This window comes from Ammodytes marinus (genome assembly GCF_949987685.1).
Source record: "Ammodytes marinus genome assembly, chromosome: 4".
NCBI classification, from domain to species: Eukaryota; Metazoa; Chordata; class Actinopteri; order Uranoscopiformes; family Ammodytidae; genus Ammodytes; species Ammodytes marinus.
The window spans coordinates 19,944,519-19,950,531 of record NC_137233.1 but is presented as its reverse complement, the minus strand read 5'-3'; positions in this window follow the sequence as shown (position 1 = coordinate 19,950,531).

Sequence of the window (6,013 nt, the reverse complement as noted above, 5' to 3'; positions counted from 1 at the left end):
TTGAGTTACAAAAATAGAAATATTGTTAACAGATTGCATTCATCTCTCATATGGCTTACATTAGGTCAGAAAAAGCCCCAAGAAATGTCCCATTTCTAATAACAATTTTCAATGAAATCTACCCACTGCTTTGGACCTCTCTGTTCCTTTTGTGTTAGTACATCTTTGATGAACTTTGTGAGGCAGTGTCACATGGATAAACCCAGTATTGTTGTGCATTAATATAAACAGAATGCACATATGCAGGTCCCGTGATTTGTCCATACAATTCACTCTAGGTTCTAAAATTGGAACCCTTATTTATATTCCCAAATCCATTGCACAGTACACAAGCACAAGTACAGCTTGAAAGACAATTAAGTTCTGGTTGAGTTTGTATATGATTTCACTCGATCATCACAAATCATACTGTAGTCGTTTAGTATAAACTGCACATTTGTTTAAGTCTCACGATTTCTACAGGATGCTGGGATGGACACAGGGACATCAACAACTTTGCCTTTCATGATGTTTAGGTCAGATACTTCTATCAGGAGATTTAAAGAATGAGCCATATCATTTATTTGACACGTGCTTGAGATTAAAACAAATTTCAGAATATGAGGAGTCTTAGACAAATTAGTCTCGAAACAGCCAAACCAAACCATAGCAACGTGTTCTTTCAAAATAGTGCAAGTCGAGTTCAAACATAACTGTTTTAATTTTTATTATGTGTCGACTAACACCGCTACTGGGCACACGCGTGTGTGCAGCTAGATCACCTTTACAGTCTATGAGCTAGATATGGGCACTGCAGCCACACACACACACACACACACACACACACACACACACACACACACACACACACACACAGGAGCACTTTCTGATTCCCATTCTGAGCGGAGGAAAAGGAAGAGGAGAAGGTGTCCCGACAAAGTCTGTCGGCAGCCCTATCATATTGGCCCAATCTCAATGTTCTACATTCGTGGAGCCAGACTACAGGCGAAAAGAGCTCTGGGTTGAGCAGAATGGTCCCCTGATGGAGTCGGTGATGGTCAACAGAAAGAGCAGTGCTGATAGATGCTTTGGAGCGCTTCTTTTAATGAATATTGTAGATCGAACGTTTATCACTAAAGACTGAAATGAACATCACTCTTGAATATAATATATTAAATGTCCCTGAACCAATATGACTATACTGCATACGCATACCATACAGTATGATATCATTCACATAATTTTGGTTTCTAGGGGTCATTGTAGGTTGATTGAAGGTTTGCCATCTAATCGGCGCATGTCGTGCAAAGGGAAGAAGAGTCGGACAGATGAGGAAGAAAATAGACATAAAAAGTTAAGATGGAAGGGGAAAAGAAGATGGAGGGATGGTTAAAGTTTTATAGAGTGGCAGAGAGGTTCTAGGGAGGAGAGTGTGTGTGTGTGTGGGGGGGGGGGGGATTTGTAGAGAGAGACGGCCCATGGAGCCGGCAGCAGCAGCAGTGTGTGTTAGGAGCCTTGTTCTACTAAATTAAACTCTCTCTCCAGGGGGAAGAGCAGATCTGAACTGCTCTTTCACACCAGCGAACCCCTCAACACACAAACTCACCCACAACCTCCTAACCCTGCTCGGCCAGTCCACTGCCAAGAAACACACACACACACACACACACACACACACACACACACACTCTCACACACAGCCCAGCACACACACATTATGTAAGCATGGTGTGTACAAATCTCCATAGACATGTATATAATGCATACACACAAAGTCTTTCAGGACTAAAAATAAACAAACCTCAGTGACTGTGCCTAAAATAACTGCATACCACGCAAAGCAAGCGAGCACACACACAGGCGTACTGCTGGACACGCGTTCAGAAAATGCACGCACACGAACATATGGACACACTCTGTTGCTCTCTTTACACATGAACCCCATTAGACTTGTAGCCGCCAAAGCAAACAGCAAAGTGGCAGCCAGCAACAAAAAAAGAGAAAAATAAGTAGATGGACAGGATATGACCTGACACGCAGGGGTCACTCAGGTAAGTACAGCAGAGTAACCAGAGAATGCTTAGCTCAAGGGCACTTAAACTGTATCTAATATTGGGTCTGGTGAGGATGTGGGAGAAAAAAATCTTCACTTCAATGACCATGTTTAAACAGACAATGCAATGCATCCTTACACACTGTCACCTATTTTACATATACTGCTTGTACAGTAGGAAAGAGCAGATACACACAATCAATAGCCCTGCACAGTGGTGTAATGTAACTTTCTGCATTTACGCAATGACTGGACTTGAGAACAAGTTTGAGGCACATGTCCTTTACTTGAGTATTTTCATTTCATGCAATTTTATACTTCCCTAACCCTATTCTACCTTTTACTCAACTACATTTAACTGAGGATTTAAGTAGTTAGGCCTACTCTATGAATGACATAGCACTGACATAGCAGTTGTGTAAAAAGCATAATTGTGTACTTAACAGGGTTTGGATTGGATGTTGGCCCTTTGGCAGGCCTTTGAACTCTTGAGGGGATTGTTAACTTGACTCAAGGAGAGATACCAGTGGCTGACTACTCCATCATGTTTTGCAGCATAGTGGTAGAAAGTCATTGGGATGCTTCCATTACTTTCAATGTACTCGAAAAAGGAACTTCCAAACACGTTAAGGACAAGCAGGGGGGCTCAGGACCTTCCCACTTACCTAGATGCTCACTTTTAGCCTGGACTTCACTTTGGTTCCTCAAACGGATCAGTCTGGATTTTCTCCAATCTCCGTGGGGAGGAGTCCAGCCAGAAAATGACCAGGCCAATCACGGCCTGCATTCTGACCATTTGTCCGTTTGCGGTAGAGTGAAGACTACATGAACCAATCAGGTGCTGCCTTCCTCGAACGGACTAACGATATTGGAGAAGTGTTCAGACTGATCTGCTGGGGAGAAAATTTATGTGGCGCTTGCGGGATCAGGTTGGTCTCAGCAGGCTAGCTCTGGTTTAACCCTTAGCAATCCTGTCTCAGGACGCAAAGCAAGAAGACAGTTTCCTCAGTAATTCCTGGTGAAAAATTAACTTTGATAAGCCCTCTCAACCCCTGCCTCTGAAACCTAAACCTGCCTTAGAAATACTATAAACCCCTTATGCCGTATATACTATACTACAGGTAAAGCTGAACTTTCTTCTTAAATATCTCCTATTTTACTACTTTTCTGGTCTTAATTTCTTGTTAAAAACTGCTAGAGCAACCTGACACGAATCACATCACAAAAAACTATGTAGATTTTCGGGAAACTCTTCCTCTCATCTGGGCGATTCAGCATGCTCTGTCAACACTGCGCTTCGGCCATCTCTGCCCCCTCCCCCTCCTGCAAACCCCACTCCGTTGTGATTGGTTACCTTCCTTCCGGAACACTTTCAGCAGCACGCAGGCAGATTTAAGAGAAGGAAGGTGGGGGCATGGCCGGAGCGCGCTACCGCGTTGCAGCATTACCATACATGGAAAAATCTGGGAACGTGACGACACGATGGCAGGAAATTTGAACCGATTTGAACAAGTGAATTCTCGACCGGCTGCCCTAGTGTTTAGCGCTCTGCACAGCCACCCCAGACGGGCAGCAGGGAATACGTCTAAATGCATGGACATAATTATTTGATACGCTAGTAGGGTTAAACATGACTAATCATTATAACAACGTTTAAAGGTCATACAAGTCGAAAAAGTATAATAAGTCCTCTTTAAATTGACTGCTTCTGTGTAATGCTTTCGGGCTCTGGTCTGCCACTCATTCAACGACCAATGTAATGTCATACCGTAACGGGCCAAAGAAAATTAATAATCAAATGCTTTGTCAGACGGGAAGTTGACCCAGATGTAGATGTATATGCAGTTGTAAGCCCATCGCCCAATGGTTGTTCCCGGCAGAATTTGTTTTATTTGGAAAATGAAACTTATACAAAGTCCAGTGCACCTCACTTCGAATCCTTCCCCGAAGTTAGCAAGGCCGAAGGTGTCACAATGACCACCTTTTATGGAAAATATGCCGGGTTGAAAAATACACTTTAATTCAGAGAGATAACATGTTTATCTTGCTAGATCAGTACCTATTTTAAATCTCTCGTTACGGCGTGTTCTCTTTTCATTTTCTCTTCGATTGCTCTTTTCACAGCTAATGTGTCCACATGGTAAGAACTGGTTTCACTATACCTGCACTGTGTTTCTCCCCACACACACGGTTACAAATGTACTTCTAATTGCCATCACTCACTTGGTACACCCTCCCTCTTCCCCATATCACCCTCATCACCCTCACACCTCAGCGCTGAATGGGTGAGAGCTAAGGGACAGGAAGGCGTGTGGAGCTAGGGAGAGGGCTGAGGCTGATAGAAGGCAATGGCCCCCGGCGCTATAGAAAAGGAGGACAGAGGGCTAGCTGTGTGTATCCTTTAAGTTCATGCGAGAGAGAGAGAGAGACAGTGGGGTCAGTGTGTGTTTGGCCCTGGCCCTGGGTACTCCTCCATCTCTCTCTCTCTCTCTCTCTCTTTCTCTCTCTCTCTCTCTCTCTCTCTCTCTCTGTCCCAGAAGCTGCTTCTCATTAAGCCCCTGTTTGTGTTGGCCGACACACAGTGGCACTTAGCAGCAACACGCTCGCCCACATGTGTGCGCACAAGACACGCATGCAGCACACACTCACACACACGGCACACACAGGCTTTTTTATGTTTGTTTTGGCAATGACCAGGTGCCACTTAGTAGAGCCTCTAAACGCCAGCGATCAGCCCCAACACACCAACCGTGTTTACGTTTTTGCCGAGCGCGGACAAACAGCCCATGTGCACATCTTACCAAACTGATTGTGTGGTGAATAGGAACATGCCAACCAGGAATTAATATTACCCCATTTTCTCAACCCCATGAGCATAACTTTACTCTTTGAAAAAACCCAGGTGTTTGATTTAACTTTAGATTGACTTTACATTAATAGTTTTATATAATAAATAAAAGGTAATTTAATTTTTTTTAGACAGTAACCATACTTTATAAACAATGCGTAGCCAACAGTTAGAACTACTCGTTCCAAGCCACCCTTGTTTTAGACAGGTTGTTGGCACGTCATATGTCTGTATTGGATTGTCATATTACTGTATTCAAGGAGTTGACAGCAAACACATGTTAGGCTGCTGTCGATACCTCTTAGTGAGTACTGCATCATCAGCTCCGCGCTAACGCTTGGCGAGGCTACTGACCCCGGAATTCCACTGGCTGAGCGTGCGTTGTCCGACGGTTTTGCTCCGTGCGCCCACGTCCGTCAACACCCACCGGCTCCGTTTTCAAAGCAGGCACGGCCAGCTCCGCTGAACAGCAGGAGTCGCGAGACCGAGGTGTTCCCGCGGTAATAAAAGTGACGGGCGATCGCTCTTGATATTATGATTCTCCTATATGGTATTAACACAACAACGAACGCACAGAAGTTTATTGTTCCCATCCAAACGAGTAAAAGAACAGTGGACATGCTTGTATGTGTCTCTGTTTTGGGATTGTTACCTGCATTGAACACCGAGTGTCTTATTTTGAAAATTAGCCAGAGTTTTTATTGTTTTGTCGGCGTCTGTGTTCCTGTCTATATCGATGTGTTCTGTGCTAAATTTATGCGGTGAGCTCCGGCATCCAGCAAAAATAGGAGCAGTGCGTATTTCACCGGACAGCTAGAGCAGCAGCGGAACAGAAAGACGGTGCAGCGGAGCTAGTGGACCGGACAGGCAGCTGGTGGAATTCGGCCTTTAGAGTTCTCACAGTCCCAATACAGAGCTATTCACTTTTCTCACTCTTCTCACAGGTGCCAAGCCTGTGGTGACTACTTTTTTGCAAGGTTTGTATTGGTTAGTGTGCAAACATATGGATTATGTTCATTGTGTTGAGATTTTAAAGGTCACATATTATGATTCAGGTTCAAAATTGTAATTTGGGTTTCTACTAGAAACTGTTTTCATCGTGTAATGTCCAAAAAAGACTTTATTTTTCTCAG